This window comes from Aptenodytes patagonicus, chromosome 4 (genome assembly GCF_965638725.1).
Source record: "Aptenodytes patagonicus chromosome 4, bAptPat1.pri.cur, whole genome shotgun sequence".
Classification (NCBI taxonomy): domain Eukaryota; kingdom Metazoa; phylum Chordata; class Aves; order Sphenisciformes; family Spheniscidae; genus Aptenodytes; species Aptenodytes patagonicus.
Window position 1 is genome coordinate 66,789,427 of NC_134952.1, and position 21,075 is coordinate 66,810,501.

Below are 21,075 nucleotides of genomic sequence, written 5' to 3' on the forward strand. Positions count from 1 at the left end.
TCCTACATTTTATTTGTGTGTGTTACTTCTATCTCATACCTTATCCTCAGATTACTTAATAATGTAAAACCGGAGTACAGGGTGTAAATGAACAGAGAGCACTGGGCTGATCCTACTGCTTCATTGCCCAAACAGTACTTTTTTTAACACTTCATTTCACATTTGCGTTTGTGCAAATGCACAGGTCTATTTTCTGCTATTTCCGGTAGCAGCTCTGACTGCTAGTAACTCTGTCCCTTTATTACTTCACAGTTGCTGCGTAAGTTAACCTCTCTACTCTTTTTCTCTATTCCCCTTTATTTTTTCCCTTTGTTTCAGGGAATCCTACAGCATCTGGAGGGTTGAATGGTCCTTGGAAATCCCAGACTTGCATATAAGCCCCATAGTTCTGTCTGGACAGCTGCCTCACCAGGTCAAAAGTATACCATATTAATGAAAATCGAATGCTTAATGTAAATCCATCTCAGTCTTTAATGAAATACATACATACTGAGTTTATTAAGTATATTAAGCCTTTAGTCAGTGCACTACAGAAGTCACAGTGTGTGGGAAGTGGGAACTTTTTTTATTTAATACTGTGTGTATGCTGTAGTGTTGCTCACTTTTGGAAATTTCTTCAGGAAGCGCAGTTTGAGATGCATGTTTGGAATAAGAGCCACGTAATTCTTCCATATCCCATGGGCATCACTTGGATGCCTTGCATATTCAAATACTCTTCTCCAGTAAATCTAAACAAGAAAAAAACAGAAAAAGGGAGAAAAGTTAATGTTATGATAAAACGTCTGCAAGCAATTGTTACTTATATATTTAGGCACCAATGGGGCTTTTTTGGTTCCCCGCTTGTATAGAACGTGCAGTGTGAGCGAAGAGGATAGCAGTTGGAGGTGGAGTCATCATCCTTCTCCAGAGTCCGTTCCACAAGCAGTCCTTCAGGAGGACGTTTATGCTGTTTGTGTCCCTGGCCTCTCCCCATACAGCATCTCTGGCCCTGCTGGGGTCCCCAGGGCAGCGATGAGCCCCCTAGGAAACCCAGGTCATTGGTGGCGGGAAGATACATAAGCAGCACTGCTTTCAAGAGGGAAGGCAGAGCCTAACATCTCAGAGACACTTAAGTCGTGTCAGTCTTTTTTCTGAACTGAATTGCTGAAATTCTGATGCTTGCAAACCATTCTTCCCTTTCTGCACACAAACTGAATTAATTCAGAAGCACAGTTGTTTTCCATTTTGCTAAAAATGTTTTTTAGTAGTAACTCAGATTATGCCCTGTTTTACCTGAAAGACGCTGTGGATAGCTGGAAGAAAAATCGGTTCTCAATTGCTAGTAAACAAATTATAAAGTATTATTTACTAAAGCATGCTAAATAGAAGAAAACACTACTGCTATATACCCCTTTCAGTAAGAGTTTAGTTCATGCTCTGGGTCTTCCAGAAAAGATACAACATTGTATTTCAAAAGAAAATAAATAGTTTGCAAAACAAACCAGTCTTCTACGATGGAGAAATGCAAAAAAGCTGTCAGAAACTTTTTTCCCTTTGTGCAATCTTAACAAAAATAGCAGCTTGGGTTCCGACTTGTTTTCAGGAACATAGGAGTGCATTAGAAGATTTGATTCTGATTTCACAGTAAGTCTGTGTACCTCCTGTGCCATAATGGTCCTTCCAGGTTTTAAGCACTGATCGTGCAAAATGGGTACAGAAAGGCAGAGGGACAGCTTAATGGTTCGGGGGTAGACTGACATTCAAAAGAGTTGTCTCCTTTGTGTCGCCTCACCCTGATGCGTTAACACACAAATTCAACCGGTCCCAGCTTGGTTCAAAGGACTGTTATAAACATGCTGGTGCTTAAGTGTCAGTAATGCTAAAACAGCGGTGGGATCACAAGCAAGTTTTCCTTGGACTGGAGATTTCTGGCAGCTCTTCCACTTTGCTTCTACTCTAAGGAATACTCAGGGAGACTGAAACTGGATCCCAGGAGGCAAAGAGCAGGTCTGAAGGCAGCAAACTTGTGCCTTTTGTAACAGACATGAATTTGGACTTAGTGTGAGAGCAGCTTTCCTGCAGCCAGGTGTTCAGGTATTTTGGAGCAGGCCTACCAGCAGTGGGATGCTAGGAAGAGAGCAAGAATTTTTTGAGACTCGGGGAGTGTACTGGGTTTGTGTGGCTCTCAAGAAGTTATTAGTAATAAATGCAAGACTTAGATTGCCAATGGACTGATGGTGACAATTTGCATCAGCCACAGTTTTGCTGGTGACATCTTGATGAAAGTTTAGACCAGTACATTCATTCATTTGCAAAGCCTTGAAATGAATAAAAAAAGATAAGCAGATATTCACAGGGACAAAATGCTCATTGAAAGACTATTCACGCAAAACAAATTGACAATATTAAACTGTTAGATTGGAAGTTGTTTATGTCTGTAAGAACCATAATCACACAGACACAGATTATTTAGTAAATAGGAGTGTGTCACATGGAAGATCCAGGGGAGCAACTCCAGGAGTCTTTGCTGGCATTGCTGCTAATTTACATTATCAGATTGTACTCTCTCGTCCTGTGCTATACCTTTTGTGTAAAAATACACAGCTAAACACAAAGTGAGTGATTGCACTTTACTGACTGTTCAAGACACAGCAAATTGATGTTTATGAAAATATCATTTACTAGTTAATATTAGAAAACCATTGCCCTTTTTTTTCCAAATTAAATGATGGTCTCTTTTGGAAGATTATTTGAATAAAATGTGCAGAAAACCTAGCACTATTAGGCTGTAGCAAGGAATACTGAAATTTTTTATCCAGGAAAGAAAAATTTGAACACTTTTAATATTTATCAGCATCCCAGAGAAAATTTGCAAACAGAAAACATGTAACTACAAATCCATAACAGGAATTGTTTGAAGAGGTTTGACTCATCTTGGACTGATGCCAGCGCCTGTCCAGAAACAATTTTTGTCATGTTACCCGAGATGCCTGTCTGCAGTCATACAGAGCAGCGTATTGCATCCTAAGCACTTGACTCTCTGCCCGCTAGGTCAATGGAAACATAATCAATGCCTTACAGGAGGCAGGTGGCAATTTTATAATACTGGAGAGTGAGGGAATAACTGCAGTGTTGTATTCTTTGAAGAACAAGTGTTACTGTAAGTCGGCAGATGAAAAACTCTCTAAGACTCAATTTGGAGTTTTAGAAAGCAGGCATTCTTTATTGCGGCGCCAGGTGCTAGGTGGAATTTCCACAAATCAAGCACACCTGTGCCGAGTTCACCGTTACATTTATACACAAAAATTACAAGGTAGTTCATTACTTCATTCTTTCTACTTTTCCACTGGATTGTGGCCTCCAAGGTGTATGTAGGTTCCAGGTAATTCCCAACATTTTACTAATGCCCTGCACCACTTCTGCAATAAAATAGAATCATAGAATCATAGAATCATTGAGGTTGGAAAAGACCTCTAAGATCATCAAGTCCAACCATCGACCCAACACCACCACCCACTAAACCATGTCCCTAAGTGCCTAAAATGTGGACCTCTATCCAAAGATATTCCGATAGGTACCCCAAATCTTGGGATAAGTTCCTGCAATAGCCACTTAATGACTTCTTTTGCTTGATTGGTCCGACAGGGAAGGGCTTCTGGCCATCCTGTAAAAGTGTCAACTCCTACCAAAATGTACCGATACCCATTTTGCCAAGGTAGTTCTGAAAAATCGATTTGCCAATAATCTCCTGGTTCCATTCCTGATTTCAGTATTCCCATTTGAACCTTTTTCTTTACAACTGGGTTGTTTTTCAAACATATTTCACATTTCGCAGTTAATCATTTTAGCTATTTCTAGCATTTTTACTGATACTATGTTTCTTTAAAAGTGCCACCAATGCTTCTGCTCCCCAGTGACATTCCTTATGTTTTGTCTGTGTTATTTCCCTCATTATAAGTGGCCTTGTGATGTTATCCACCATCCTGCCAGAGTCTTTTTTTGCATTTAGCAATTTACCTAATTTCTCGTCTTCCTCTGAATATTTAGGTTTATCTCTTGGTAGAGCAATGGTTTTAGTAGGGATTAATGCCATTTGGAAGGCATCTCTTTTTGCAATCCTCCTAGCTGTTCTGCCAATTTGTTTCCTATAATTTCTTTTGTATTTCCTGACTGATGTGCTTTACAGAGCATGATTGCCACCTTAGTCGGTTTCTGGACTGCTTGTATTAATGTTAAGATTTCTTCTTTGTATTTAATACTTGTCCCTGGGAGGATAATAATCCCCTTTCCTTCCACAGGACTCTATGAACATGTACCCCACCAAAGGCATATTTTGAATCAGTCCAAATATTCACTTTCTTTCCTTCATTTAGTTCTAATGCCCTCATCAAGGCTACCAGTTCTGCCTTTTGGGCTGAAGTAGTGCAAGGTAAAGAATTTGCTTCTACAACAGAATTCTCAGTAGTCACCGCATATCCTGCATATCGGATTCTATCCTCCACAACACTGCTACCGTCCGTGTATAATTCCCAATCAGGATCATCCAGCGGTCTATCCTTTAAGTCTTCTCGACTGGAATGGACATGTTCAATAGTCACCAAACAGTCATGTTCTAATTGTCCTTCTTCCTGCACAGAGTTCAAAAAGACTGCAGCGTTAATCAGGTTAGTTGTTTTGCCTCTGTTTCCAATTTTAAATCAGTATATTTTCTAGCAGTCTCCTTTAATTTTTCTAGGAATACAGAGGGAGATTCATTCTTACCTTGTTTTACCTCATATAATTTAGACCAATTTAAAGCTCTTGGCATTGCATGCTTTACTCCATACAGCACCCATTTTTTATATCGATTTAGCTGCCTTCTGTGTTCTATATTATTTGGATCCCATTGGGGATCTCCCAAAGGAAAATTCTGCTCCAAAGTTCCAGGGAGAGTTTCATTCATGTGTGCTGCCTCTGCCTGTACTCTTGCAACTTTTAATACCATCTGCTTCTCAGTACTATCCAACAAATTATCCAATATCACTTGTAAATCATTCCAGTCAGCATCCTGAGTTCTAATAATTGTCTCTACCACACTTCCTACCCTCTCTGGATCTTCTCTGTATACCCCTGCTGCTTGTTTCCACGCCATCAAGTCTGTGATTGAAAACGGCACCTTCACATATACTGGCCCGTTCTGTCCTACTCCCTGCCTTAAAGGAGCTAGCAGTTGGGTTTGTTGTCTAGTTCTTCGGGAAACTGGAGTATGAATCACTACTTCTTCTATCTCCTCCCCCATTCCACTACTATCTGGTTCTGTTTCAACACTTCTTTCCCTTACACATGAGGGAGGGAAATTCCGTCCCTCCTGTGGGGGTGCTACTTCTAGTTCTAATTCCATTTCATCCTCTTTTGGTACTGTACACTTAATGCACCTCTTTCCAATATCACAAGCCGAACAACAACTCTGTTTTCTTATTTTCTGAAGTTAATGCCATTACCAAATTATCTCGACTGATTAACTTACATTCATTCTGCCAATCCACTCGCTGTCTCAAATAAAAGAACAAATCTACGTACGGTACTTCATTCCATTTGCCTTCACTCCTACAGAACAGCATTAACTGCAAAATAGTATTATAACTCAAAGTTCCGTTCTTTGGCCACTTTTCCTGATCCTCCAAACCATACAAAGGCTGCCAATGGTTACAATATTCAATCATCTGGCTTTTGCGTAAATCATCATGCAAATCACCCCAATGTGCTAACAAACACCCCAACGGCGAGGTTTTTGGTATCTTTTCATCCGTCGCTAAATTCCCAGCACTTTTACTCTTAAACAGTTTTACAAATCCTGATGCCATTATGACAAAATACTCAAAGGTAATTATAAAATTATAATTACAAAATAATTATATATATTATATATATTATATATTATATATATAAATATTAATATATATGGCTCGCCAGTTATATAACCAAACGAAGTCCAACCCAGCAATAGCTTTCGCTTATGACTTACGGGCAGACGCCTAGGCTTCCGACTGCAAACGGGTACCCTCTTAGCCCCAACCCTGCGTAGCTTTTGCTGCGCCTTACAGGCAGGCTTTCCAAACGGGGACGTTTAACCCCTACCAAATGGGGACTAGCCCCTGCCAAATGGGGACATTTAACCCCTACCAAACGGGGACATTTAACCCCTACCAAACGGGGCCTAGCCCCTGCCCGGGTCCCAAACCTAACCCTGCGGAGCTTTCGCTGCGTCTGACAGGCAGGTATCCAAATTTCCAAAAGAGTGCCTTAATACTCACAAAAGAATATTCTTCGCTCAGGGGCTCTTCGGTCCAGGGATCGGGAAAAATCCTCTCCGAGAATCCCTCGGTGCCGGCTGAGGTTCCGCGATCCCAGGATCCGTCGAGGCTCAAGAGCAGTGTCCCATCTGGGTCGCCAAATCCGTTACCGTAAGTCAGCAGATGAAAAACTCTCTAAGACTCAATTTGGAGTTTTAGAAAGCAGGCATTCTTTATTGTGGCACCGAGTGCTAGGTGGAATTTCCACAAATCAAGCACACCTATGCCGAGTTCACCGTTACATTTATACACAAAAATTACAAGGTAGTATACTCGCTGTTACAATGATTGGTTAGTGATTTGCATAGAATTATAATATCTGCTGTGTCATTATTTTCTGTTACTATGCTTGTGCAGGGGAAGGGTCTTCACCTGGGCAAGGGTCTTCTTGACCTGTGGGTGTGTTTTTTAGTAGTATAATGAAGGCGGTTCACTTCAGGATACCTTAAAACCAAGTTTTGTTGCCGAGTTGGCCAGATATATATCTACCTTGTCAGGTTGTCAAATAACTCATCCTATATACAATAGAACCTAAGTGCTCTGGTTACGGTCTAGAGAGTAAGGACTAAGGCTAACATGGTCCAGAGAACAGGGACTTCGAGCAACACAGCCTCGGATGACAAGTAGCACAGCAACCCATACGTAACGCTAACATAGAGGCTAACCTTATTATTTCACAACAGACACAAAATATAGAAAGATTCAGTAAAACTTAAGATAATCTTCAACACAAGGGTGCCTAAAATATTGCCAAGTCAGCTTTCTTGAGAATGGAATGGTCTGCTTAGACAGCATGACACAAAACCCTATGGAGGCAAAGATTATTTCTCTCAAAATATGAAGGAAATACATGAGACTGGAGAAGCACGATTTACTGATTTATTTTAACAGGCTAGGTTAGGCATTAGTGATGTTTGGATTTCTGCAGCAGGAATGTAGTCAAAAGTGGGGGCAAGAACTGATAGACAGTGTCTGAGTCTATGAACACATTTTGACCTGCCTGTTCTTGGGTTCATGAGCTGTATGGGTTAATCAGTATGTCTGATGACTTCTTTTACCCTCATTTTGTGATTATTTCAATTGCATGTAATGTCTTTATCTTTTTGGATAAGGATGCTTTTCAACAGTATGGCAGCACTTCAGAAATTGCGCAGCCTTGGTGATATGGTTGTGAAGTGTTTTCATCAAAGACCTAAGTGTAAAATAACAGAGACTGCAGAGGCAGTAACTAGGCCTGAGCATCAAATACAAGTTTTCTTCTGCACAAGGCACCTTTGCCCTTTTGACATGCTCTTTTTCAAGTATTATAGGCATCAGGTTTGCAGTGTAGTAAATGTGACAGCATTGTCAGACATTGTTCCAAATAATATTGTAAACATACTGCAAATTTGCAGGGGGTTGCACTGAGTTGTTGTAAAGTGTATGTTAGAAATTATTTTTTCAAGTAATCTAATTGTGTGTCATAGCAAAGATACAGGGGAAGAAACTGAAAAATCTTTTAGCACTGACAATCATAAAAACAAAGTAAATGTTTATCAGGAGATTAGCAGCACTCACCGCATTTTGTCCAGTTGCTCTTGCTAGAGTCATCGAACTGGCTGTATAGGTGCTAGGATGAGAGTAATCACCATGGTGAAGAAGGCTGCAACTTTGGCTTGAAACCTTTAAAATAAAAACAGTACTTGGTCTTTCACCAGGCCAGAGCTGGTTTGGCTGGCAGTGTTGTGTGTTTTGTTGTTGTTTACACTCAAAAAATTCTTTCTAATTGAAGCTTGTTGAGAGACAAGATAAAAATGGGAGGAGGACTGCTTCTGTGTAAGGAACAGTAATTAAAATAGCGTGTGGTTGCCCAAAACTGTCTGCTGGATAGGTAAGGATTATATTGATGCATTTTACTTTTGTAGAATGCTTGTCTATTGTGAAATAATTTATCCATTAATTTATCCATTAATTTATCCCTGTGAAGATGGTGCTTGGCAAAGTCATGCTGGGTATTAAATCAGCCAGTATCTTAGAGAAGAAATAAGCAGCCATTGTGTAATATCCACATATATACTTATGTCTCGAACACAAAAATAATCATACGTTAGGATCGTATTTTACTAGCAAAGTATACTATATACACAAGGACAGTGATTCTCAGAGAAAGAGAATCATTTGAATCCTAAAACATTTTTTTAAATTACAGTAACTATATTAAAAACTTGTTAAAAGAACTGCTGATACTGATCCTACCAGGTAAGCATAAAAATTAATTTATATTCCTAATACTGCTTAATAAATACATTGGCACTAAATCATCCCAGTCTGTTCAGTCTATTAGTATATCTCATAGCCTTTCCGTGCCTCAAATTCTATTGTCGTTGCTCTTGTGCTTTTGAAACTGTGTATTTGTTTTCAGTTCTGCTTCTTTTAGCCATCTGTTGAGGCACTACATTGCCTTTTTAGAATTTTTAATTTCCCTTGTAACCTTCTGTGGAATGCCTTGAAAATAAGTAATTTCAACCACTTTTTCAAGCCAAGAATTTGTTGATAGAGAATCAGAGAATCACAGAAAAGTCTGGGTTGGAAGGGACCCATGGTTAAGGAATTCTGAAGAACTGGACAGAGATGCTTTTCCTCTACAAGGGTGATTTGGACTTAATGTTTTAGACTCTAGAACATATCACATTCATTCAGCTGAAAAAAAGTTTCACTGATCTGTCATTACCAGAAACTATGTAACTTCTGGTTTAGGTATCTGTGCATCTCCATTATCTGACTCTTCCTCTTGTCTTCTGGCTTTTGATAGTAGTCCATACGTTCTGTACTTGCCTGACAATATCTAGTGGAGACTACTTGCTGCCCTTGAATTTATCCATCTGTTCCCACATGTAAAGAAACGGTGTCGTTTTGAACTCTTAATCTGTAACTATTTAGTCTCTGTGATGAAAAGAGATAGACCTACGTTATTTAAATTTTTTTTGTGATGTTGCTGTCTTAATTCTTTTCTTTCTTTATTCTCTAGTGGATGTATTAATTATCTTTATTGGCTATCAACATCAAGTGTCTATCTGACATAAATTCTTTGTGGCTTTTATGTTATATATACTTTTTTTAATCCTTCCTCTGTGCTGGAACAACCTCCTGAATTGCGAATCTCTTTATTGATTTATTTTTTGGATAAGCATACACTCACTGGTAGTAAGAAAGAATAAAGCACTGATTCTAAAGAAAGAACAATTAAAAGCAACAAATTAGTTGTGCAGGGTTTTTTTTTTAGTTACTGAGGCAGAAGATATTGCAGTGGGACATGTTTACAGTAGAATAAAATACAAGAGGTAACTATACTGGTAATAACAAAAAGATCTTTTTGTCTTGTGGTAAAAATGTGTCTCTATCCTGAAACCAGACAGGAGCCAGCTAACTAGTCTGTACCTTGTGTTCAGATTTGGCTTCAGTGGCTTACACGCTTCCTCATACTCCAAATTCCTTGTGGAATGGGTTGTCATTCTCTGCCTCAGTAGGATGCTACTCTACAAGTACAATTCCCTTGATGCCTCCTGGAAAACCCAAATTAAACAAATGTCTTTCCTCACAGGTAGTGAATGTATGGCCTACAAGGTTTTTATTGTATCTACCAGTACAGAAGTCAAGAAAGAAGATGACACTTCTTATGCAGCCCAAAGCAGCCAGCCAGTAGTAGTGACTTCATCAGCAAAACACGTAAGTCCGTAGCAAGAACTACTGAATCACTTAGGCACTTGTTAAATCTTTGCTTGAACCAATACAATTTATAAAGCCTATGTACGCTGTGAAAAATAACAGGCCCAATTCCTGAGTCAGTATAACTCATGGGCTTTTTAGATGTGTCATTTGAAAAGTCAATGGTGTATATTATGTACCTCATACAATTGACCTCAGCCCATCGATCCAGCCTGTCCAGGTCCCTCTGCAGAGCCTTCCTACCCTCGAGCAGATCAACACTCCCGCCCAGCTTGCTGTTGTCTGCAAACTTACTGAGGGTGCACTCGATCCCCTCATCCAGATCATTGATAAAGATATTGAACAAGACCGGCCCCAAAACTGAGCCCTGGGGAACACCTCTCATGACCGGCCGCCGACCGGATGTAACTCCATTCACCACAACTCTCTGGGCCCGGCCGTCCAGCCAGTTTTTTACCCAGCGACGAGTACACCTGTCTAAGCTGTGAGCCGCCAGCTTCTCTAGGAGAATGCTGTGGGAAACGGTGTCAAAGGCTTTATTTAAGCCTAGGTAAACAACATCCACAGCCTTTCCCTTGTCCACTAAGCAGGTCACCTGGTCATGGAAGGAGATCAGGTTGGTAAAGCAGGACCTGCCTTTCATAAACCCCTGCTGACTGGGCCTGATCACCTGGTTATCCTGTACGTGCTGCGTGATGGCACTCAAGACGATCTGCTCCATAACCTTCCCCGGCACCGAGGTCAGACTGACAGGCCTGTAGTTCCCCGGATCCTCCTTCCGGCCCTTCTTGTAGATGGGTGTCACGTTTGCTAACCTCCAGTCAACTGGGACCTCCCCGGTTAGCCAGGACTGCTGATAAATGATGGAAAGTGGCTTGGTGAGCACTTCTGCCAGCTCCCTCAGTACCCTGGGGTGGATCCCATCCGGCCCCATAGACTTGTGTATGTCTAAGATCACTATTTCCCCTTGGATTTTGGGGGCTTCATTCTGCTCCCCGTCCCTGTCTTCCAGCTCAGGGGGCTGGGTACCCCGAGAACAACTGGTCTTACTGTTAAAGACTGAGGCAAAGAAGGCACTAAGTACCTCAGCCTTTTCCTCATCCTTGTGTCCAAAGAAGGGCAACAAAGCTGGTGAAGGGTCTAGAACACAAGTCTTATGAAGAGTGGCTGAGGGAACTGGGACTGTTTAGTCTGGAGGAGGCTCAGGGGAGACCTTATTGCTCTCTACAACTACCTGAAAGGAGGTTGTAGCGAGGTGGGTGTCGGTCTCTTTTCCCCAAGTAACTAGCGATAGGACGAGAGGAAACAGCCTCAAGTTGCGCCAGGGGAGGTTTAGACTGGATATTAGGAAAAATTTCTTCACGGAAAGAGATGTCAAGCATTGGAACAGGCTGCCCAGGGAAGTGGTAGAATCACCATCCCTGGAGGTATTTAAAAGATGTGTAGACGTGGTGCTTAGGGACATGGTTTGGTGGTGGACTTGCCAGTGCTACGTTAACGGTTGGACTCGATGATCTTAAGGGTCTTTTCCAACCTAAACAATTCTATGATTCTATGTAGTTGTCCAACTACATGTAAATATTTTACAAAATCAATTAAATAACTCACTCGCTAACATCAGTTTTGAAAACAAAGCACCAATTCTGAAAATGAATTTTGCTTTCTATAGTGTCTAGCCTTCTGCTTGCTTCATCAAAAGCCATTCAAATTGTTCTACCACCAGGCTTACTAACCTGTTTCAAATACCACTGGAATAATTCTTTATTGCAGCAAAATTGCTCCAACAATTGATATTATTGATTATTAAATATTTTTTAGCTAAAAGTAGCTAAAAAAGTAAGAAATGTGGTTTTTGTTAAGGGAAATATCTTGTTGAACGCTATGATAACCACAATATAAGACAAATATAAATACAAAGTAATAAATAATCAAAAGGAATTTATGAAATTCTGATTTTTTTTCAACCTTGGAGGTTAATTAGTGTAATTAGTTAATTAGCATAACAGTGTAATCTTAAGGTAAGTCACTCTTCAATGAGTCTTACAGACACAGATGATTCGCACAGTCAGTGAAGGCTATTTGTCTTTCATTATTTGTAATTAGGACAAAGTGCTTTCAAATTGAAAGACTCCTTCCTTTGTAACAAAACAAAAAAAAGTACACAGTAAGCCTTGTTAGGCACTTTGTTTTCTGTATGGGTAATATTTTGAAGTTTCATGTATTTCCTAAGTTTTAAGAACTAAAATTGTGATAACTCAGTCTGAACTTCTACACAGCAATAACCATAGGTTACGACAGGGTAAATCCTTAACAAAGCTTGCTAATGCATTATAAATAAAATGTAGTTGTTTCAGAACCATATCCAAACTTGATGTGTAAATTTTAGGGCAATGGGAAATCCACCAGATCTTTAGTTACTTGTATAGTTATTGTAGTTAGTTTTCATTTTTGTTATTATTTTTTTTAAACTGTGTTTATTTCCAAATTGGATACCAATGATTTCAGTTTTGTCAGTGGCTTTCTGCATATTAAAAGCCCTCAATTAATACAGGTTTTCTCCTTAGGCTGCTGTCAGCACTTAGGTTACCTTTTACTTTTTTCCTCTTCTTAATAAAGAAACATAGAGCTTTTTCAGGCTTCTCTTCAGTAAGGGATTCGGCACTTGTGTAAGTTTTAAATATTCTTCCTAAAACATGAACACTTGAATTGGATGATATATGCTAACACTAACAGTTCCATTTTTGGGGTACTGTAAATGTAAATTCACAGTAAATTTCTTCTGTAAATGGTCTTAAGGATTATTAAGGCCACTTACACCTTCTGATAAGTGAGTGGCAAGACTAGATCCCTACGGAATCAAATGATAATTCTGTTGAGAACTGTGTATCAAATCTGTCACTTGTAATCTATTTAGTAGGTGCTGTAATTGCACCTATTCTTTAACCACAACAAGGCCTGTGACAGAAGTGAGAACTCTGATAGAACTCTTAGTATATTGAACCCATCTTTACTGATAAATGCATACATTTGTCAAATAGCACTTTGAATTCACTTGAAAAGATACAGTTTTCAATTTAAATAAAAATCCTAATTGGAATTGGATGTCTTTCCTATAATTATTTATTACTTTGAAAACTGGACTTCAGTCAATTACTTGTTGTAAAATAAGTCAAAGAGGAGGAAGTTGCTTCCCAAGCAGCACTGGGGCAGCATGCTTGGAAGTATTAGCTGTATCTAGCCAGTTTAATATCTGTTCTTGCCCATTATGTAGCAATAAAATTAGGTGCTTGCTAGTAACAGAATTTATGGCTGGGATATTGTAACAGCTGATCAAACAGATGGAAAAGTTGTACTTCGGGCAATGAACAAAAAAAATGCTCATACCAAGCAAGTCAGAAATGAGTACCTCACATGACATATGCAGGTATTTGGGGGAAAAACACTTCCCGCTAGATCCTTGGTTTGCTGAGGAGGAAAAAGGGTTAGTAAAAACATAAAACCCCTACTATTTAGCAACGCTATGCTATTAATTACAGCAAATGGAGCATTCATTACAAGGAACAAGGAATTACTTTCAGTTACTGGCACTTAAAATATAAAAACCTTACTTTCTGTACTGAAAGCAATAAAATTTAAAAGCGGTAGCTTGTAAGATTATTGTTATCATAAAGCTTCCTTCAAACTAATCAATTCAAACAAATTACAGTACCTCTTTAGAAAGTAACAACCTTCAGCTTGTGATTTATTTTTAATTATTTTAAAGTAGTTCAGATGGAAGATTTAAAAGAAAAAGCTTCAACCAGATTGAATAATTTCACATAAAACCTAAACATAAGTAAGTCTTTTAAAGTTTCCTAGAGTCCAGATTAAATCACTTACTGTTAAATGTAAGCAAACTGAAACAGGAATTTTCATACACAAAAACACATTTTCAATTGAGTTAGTGATATAATCAGAATGATTAAATTCTGTACATAACAATTGTTTAAGACTAAGTTCAAATGACAAAAATCTCAGCAAAACTGATGGTATCAGGCAGTTCTGTCATTTTTAAGTGTGAGCAATGCATGAGTCTTAACACCATAAACCCCTTGATCCATGGTACCCTATTGCTAAGATCCTGCCGAAAGGAGCAAATGTCAGGGATAATTCAGCTCCTAAGCCAATTGCAGTGGAAAGCAGGGATCATATCAAGACCAATTTGGAGCAGATTAATGAAAAAAGGCTTAATGAACCATGCACCCCCTAAAAGAATGCTTGTAAAATCCATCCCTAATGAGGGTGGGGAGATAGAAAAGATTGTGAGAAACAAGTCAGGACCATTAACCTTGGGGTATTACGAGATCCTTGAGAGCCTAATTCTTGTCACAAGGTCAAGCTTTTACAAAGCAATTATTAAGGATCTCCATAGTATCAACATACAGACACACACACATGCTCAAAGCCTTTTAACCTCGGGGATTCTGGACTCATTTCCCTTCTCCTGCTAATCACTTCCCCCCCGCCCCCGCTTTCTTTGTTCATAAAGGTACATGTTATAGTACCTATACTGATGATGTATCTCCTGGCTTGTGCAAGCAATCTAATTGTACTAGTCAGTGCCCAAACAAAAGGGGAGAACCAAGGTTTTATTTATTATTTCACTTCTGCCTTTCTCTCAGCTTGAATGAAGAAAGAAAGGAAAATTCTCATCTCTCTGCCATAGTGGGCCTGCTGTCGTAACTTTAATCTTGAACGAGGACAGGTTGGCATTCATGCCCACTGCCAATTTGAATTCTTCCAAAGTACAAGAAATAGTCTGACAAGCAATTTATTAGTCCTATGTTCTTCTGATCCTGATATATATGGAAAGTGGAATGCTGGATAAAAGGAAAAAAATATAATCTTAAACCTATAGTGTGACAGTGAAGTCTGATATCACTACTACTGTAATTTCTGCTCATGCAACTAAGGTATAGAATTTTATAAATCTCATTATGGAGTTGCAGAGCTCAGCTAACAGTTTGACGGCTAGATTGTGCTGCTGTCAGTTCATTAGTGTGTAGGCATTCTCATTAAAATCACTGGGAGCAAATAAGCTAAAAAGTGATGCACTTATGAGTAGCAGAGTCTGTCCTTTCATTGAGATGAACAGGAATTCTTCCTGCGCAACAGCTCTGGGATTTGCTCTGGTCACATGAGCCACTTCAATGGAAATGAAATACAGGCAGTATGTTAACTTTTCTGCAAAGTGAAATACAGAGTTAAGCATTGGACAGTGCAGGAAGAAACATTTGTTTCACGTAAATACATTCTTATAGATGGCCAACTGCTAAAATGATTAGTATAAAGGAAGAAAAGTTTAGGAGTTTCTTGGTAAATACTATCTGTGCAATCCTGTGTCAAAGTCCGTTCAAAATGTGAGTAATTTAACTTAATTTGATTATTTCCTTTCTCAGAAGCCACTGTTGTATACTGAAATTTATTTTATTTTCAGATTGGAACATAGTCTGTGTGATCCCATTTATAACTCTTTAAATGTTGAAATGTTAGAGGACCAGCTACAAATTCCTGGGCTGTAGAGTTCTACAGTTTTAAATCTGGGCTGATGGATTTTTTTCCTCCAAAGACAGTTTCTGTAATTCCACTTTCATTTCTGTGTAGTACGAGGACCTGGAGTACTTTTTTCTGCCGATTTCTTTGCAACAACCACATCACTGTTATCTCCTCACTGTTTCCTTCTGCTTAAAAAGGAAAAATGTGTAAGTAAACTAAAGGTACAGAACACTTTCTGCCAATTTTTGTACTCTGAAGCTTTCATTTTCCCTAGCAGCACTACATCTTACCATCAAAGCAATACAATAATTAGTGATTAGGTCAGCAAGAATCCTGAATTCATACGTATCAAAATGTTAAGTTTAGAGCATACTGTGAGCTGTCCAAAAGCTTAGATCATTTCATTTACTTATAAGTAGCATCCCAGCTCTGAATGTTCTGGAAAGATAAAATCTGAATTGAAATCGAAGATCAATCAAATCTGTAAATACCAAACACAGCTGAAAGAGTTGAACAGATTTATATTTTATGATCAGAATTTTACTACCAAGAATGATGGTGCATTCTCAGAGGTACATGTTTCAGCATCGAACCACAAATTCTAACTAATTCTATTCTCAAGAAAACAGTCACAATGGAAGATTGTACTCCTGAAAGCTCTATTATCTTTCTTGATTTGCATCTCTCTAGCCTTCTGCACAAAGGAAGGAATCAAAGGAGAAATTCATACCGGGGTAATTCCATGAGACAGAGGCTTAAATGAGGCAAGAATAAGGAATTCATAAAGACACGTTACCTTTTCTGAATGCCTCGGCGGTTTGTGATTATTGCAACTATCAAGGAAGCTGCACAGGTAAGAAATGAAGTGGTTTTACTTAAAACAGCACATATTTCTCTTGGGTATCATCTCTAATGATGTTGGACATAGTTGATAGGATGAACACTGTGATTCAGCTTTCAAAAATTTAACAAAGGACTTCTTACATTCAGGATGTGAAGAAGGTTCCCTGAGTTCTTTAGCAGGTTAAAATACAGTATTATGTTACAGTCACAGCAGCTCTGAGCCAAGCAGTCAAGCCTTAATTGTATCCACAAGTACTCATGGATTCATGCTATGACATATAAGTTTAAATTTCAGCTTCAGTTTAATTCTTTTAATAATGACTGACCCAATTCTTTAATAGTCATCGTGTTCTAATATATTGAAATATTGTGCAGTATTTCAGTGGAATACTGGAATAGCGAGGTGAAGATTTTTTCAATTTTTTTAATAAAAATGTTGGGGTTTTGAAGAGAATATAAAATGTCAAAAACTTCAAATCTCAAATGCAAATTTTCTCTTTTTTTCATGAGAAAGATAGCAGAAGCTGACATGCTAGAAGGATTTTAAACACTTGCAAACATAAAAGAGAGGAGAAATCTTCAAAAAGAATTGTTACAGGTCTCGTCTCTTTATGTATGACATCTGCCTGTGACAGTTTGTTTACAGCTGTCTATATAAATCTCAAACGGATTTTTAGAAGTATTCTCTAAATTTGCATTAAAACTAATCTAGCCTCAGAAATTTTTAACAAAATATTATTATAATTCTTTTAGAAGTAGATTACCATCTTGCAAATAACGTATTATCGTTGCTTATGCTCAAGCTGTGAAATGTTCTTTTGTCATAAAGGAACCATCTTGTCATACCGGAAGGACTATCACGTGCATTTTTCAATGCTGCAGCAGCTGAGTCTTCAGTAGTGATACTCAAAAAAAAAATCAGGATTGTTGTATGGCTCACATTCATAAACTGCAAAAAAATGAAACAATACTGGGCATCAAAAATGACTAAGGCAAGATTTAATAAAAAGGTACAGAATGCTCTAAGACTAATGCTATGAAAAGTCTTAAAAGAGCAGTAACACAGGTACTATTGATAACAAACAAGAAAAGCCCTGGCACTGCCAGAAATAGCAAAAGGCCAAAGTCTTCAGGTCAGGATTGGATCTGAAGTTCGTAAATAGTTTCAGCATGTTGGTTCACTCCATTAGAAAGATGGAAAGTTAGAAAGATGACAGTTCAATTATTACCAAGTTCAGATATGAACTATTCAGAGATGATAGACTCCCCATATATTTCAAAAAGTAACGTTAAAATAGGCCCTTGACTCAGAAACTGAACTATCAATACAATGAATAACATACCTGTATCTATCTGTTCCCAATAGCTGCATCTCACTTAAGTGCTTTGGCCGTTAATTCTAACTAGGGTCGTACTAAACCTTGAAGACGGAGGCAGGGCATTCTGACTGCAAAGCACTATTCACCGGACCTTTCCTACCCCAGGAATCAGTGAGCGAGTACCAGAATATTTATGTAAATCATTTCCTCCAAACCATTTCATAATAGAGCTGGAGTATCTGAATTAAATGAACAAAAAGTGTGTTGTCATTTAAATCCAGAGTACTGTCACATTTTAGTGAAAGCAGCGACTCCTCATAAGCTGTATGGGAAGCTCTTGTCTTGGGGATAGGCATTTTACACAACAGCGTAACATCTCAAACCTTACCGTAAGAGGGAGCTACAGCTCATTTGAGTAATAATTTATCTTTTATAACCAAATGGGCTCTAATGAAAACTTAGTATTTTTTTTCTTTACAAACACAATCAACGTAGTGCAAGGTGAAAGGTTTAAGTCTGTGTTAGTCAGTGCCTGTCACTGTGACCAGTACCTCCAACTGTTGAAAGCTCACCAATCTATCTGAAGTACTGTAAAGCATTATGAGCAGGGCCATGGTACAACCTGGCCTGCTATCAAACACTCAGAATATGGAGTAGTGAGGCGGATGGATGGAAAAGATGATTGTCCCCCCTTGCCTTGACATCCTGAATGTAAAAGTAAAAACAGAACTGGCATTCAACTTCTGCATTTATCCTCCCCCCCGCCCCTTCTGTGAGAAATTGTGCTGTGAATAACTAATAACAAGCATGTGTGCAAACCTGAGTAGTATGAAGCATGTCAGTATGAATCCTGATGACCTTTTCCATGTTTAAATAGCTTTTATGAAATATATTACCATTGACTTTAAATGCTTATGTAAAATCTGAGCAAAAGAGTAGGTTAGAATTTATTGCTCACATGATGTTTCTTGAGGATAAATTCTTCTCCTGGCAAGTAACTAAATAAAATTTGATCCTGTTGATGGTTTGATTGCTAAAATGATATTGTAAATATTGTCCCAAGAAATACTTGTAGGAAATACCGCTTAGTCTCAGGTTTTTTTCCTTTCCAGAAATATTTGGGATCTCTTTATTAAAAAATCACATGTATTATTTACAAAATATTATGATGTAAATGAAGCAGGTAAAAATAGAGATTGGCTAAATCCTAAAAACAAAGCACAGAGAAAGCTGGCTAGGGTCACATCTCACAGAACAAGGTAATACTGTGACTCTTCTCCCAAATCTCAAACAGAAAAGACACTTTGAAGAAAAAGCAAATAAGCAACAACTTCAAGATATATCTAACCCAATGAGGCTGTCCTAAATGATGTGTTGTTTAAGCCTAAACCAAATCCTTTCCATGGAATAATGGGGATGGGAGATAGGACAAGAATTCCATGTACATAAATTATCCATGTATCAATATATGGAAATATATTCAAGATATATTCATATGTTGATACTGATATGATTCTATGATATATGGAAACTAGTATACAGGGGTTTTATCGCAGTAAGCTTGATACCTGACATCTCAGTGCAAGTCTGCAGGGAATGACTCAGTTCATTTTAATGCAGAATATGTCCCTTAGGGGACATAAACAGCAAAGGCAGTTATTTACCTCTACTGCATAACCAGAGGTACATTTATCGAACCGTTGGTGCTGGGTTCCAACAACTGGCCGCTGCGGTGGAGCTGCTTCTGTGCCACAGCCGAGGGCAGTCACTGCTGGCTACAACAAAAGCCTGTGAGAGTATGAGTTAACACCTTCACTCAGAGCAAGGACCTCACTGCAAAGACATATCTTTGTCAAAATGATAAAACCCAACTTGCATTTATATTTAGGACGCTGTTCTACAGCTGTCTTGTTTCCTCTCATGCAGTTCAACTGTGAATAGTAGTGTTTGATTAAAATGTTATTCCACAGGACCTGTGTCACTTGTTTCAAAACTCACAGTGAAATATTTCAGAGCACAGCTACAGGTTACCATTGTAGAAAGCCTCATTTCATGGTACTCATTGCAAGGCTCGCAAAGGGAGGCTGGAGAACAATGTAGGTTTTTTCAGGTTCTCCTTCACCCTCACTCCTCTGTCTCGTGTCATTGCCCCAGGTCTGCACTACTGCTTCCAAACCAAGTATTTCTGACAGAAAAGGAGAGCATGCAGTCATACTGCTGCTCCAGCTCTGTCACTCTGCCTTGAATAATTTTTGAAACAGACATAAAACTGCAACCATCCTGGAAGGAGTGGTGTTAAGTCTCTTAGAGAAATAAGGTCTTGCAAGTTTCTTGAAACTGTCGAGGAAAAAGATTAGAAGTACTTAAGTACAGGGAGAAAAAGGCAGAAGGAACTCAGCTGTTCTAGGTGTGTCGCAGCAGTTTGTCCTAGCACACCTACAGCACTTGCTGCCTTCTGCAGGAGCTGAGCTCGCTGATGTTTGCACAGGGAGAAAACGTGCAGGAAAATTGGCGAAAGTCAGAAGGACACCACGCTTCACTGGGGAGTAACTTATTTTAATACACTGTAATTTAAATGCAATGCTAATAAATTTGGATAGAAAAGTGTAACAATAATTTGTATTATGGTTAACTTTTTGCTTTCTATTAGGACAAGAGCCGGCCCAGTTAAAATCAGTTGATATAAAAACTAACAGAAGCCAGACAGCACTAAGAAATTTTCAAATGTGACCGTCTATCACCCAAACAAACTAGTGTGAACATTGCAAAAGCAGCAAGATTAATGGTAACAGCCCAAGAAAGAGCGGTAAAGTTGTCTTCTGTGCATTTTTATGCATTTACTTTATGCATAACTCTGAAGGTAAAATCCTTTGCATCACGATCATTCCGTTTGCCAACAGTTTAGTTTGATGTCAGATGACAACTGAAAACGTGTCAGACAGGGAACGCCTACGCCCCGTACCTGCGTTCAGAGAGCACAGCGAGCGTCTGCCCGAGCGGCAGCCAGGGACCCCCCCGGCCGGCTCGCCCTCCCGCGCCTCGCCGGCGCGCCCTGCCCTCTGCGCCTGCGCCGCCCGCCCCGGCCCTGCCGCGAGGGCCCCTTCCTCCCCTTCCCTCCTCTCCTCTCCTCTCCTCCCCGGAGGAGCGGGCGCGGCGGGCACTCCCCAGCCCGGCAGCGGCAGGAGGGGAGCGTCGCGGAGCGTCGCGGAGCGGGGGGCGGGCGGGCGGGCGGGTGGACCGGCGGTGATTGGTTGCGGGGCGGGAGGGCGGTGCGCGGCTGGCGGGGCGCTAACGCGCCTCGGCCCTTGGGTGCCGCCTTGTGACTGAGAGCGAGGGGAAGGTGGGGGCGGAGGAGGGTGCAC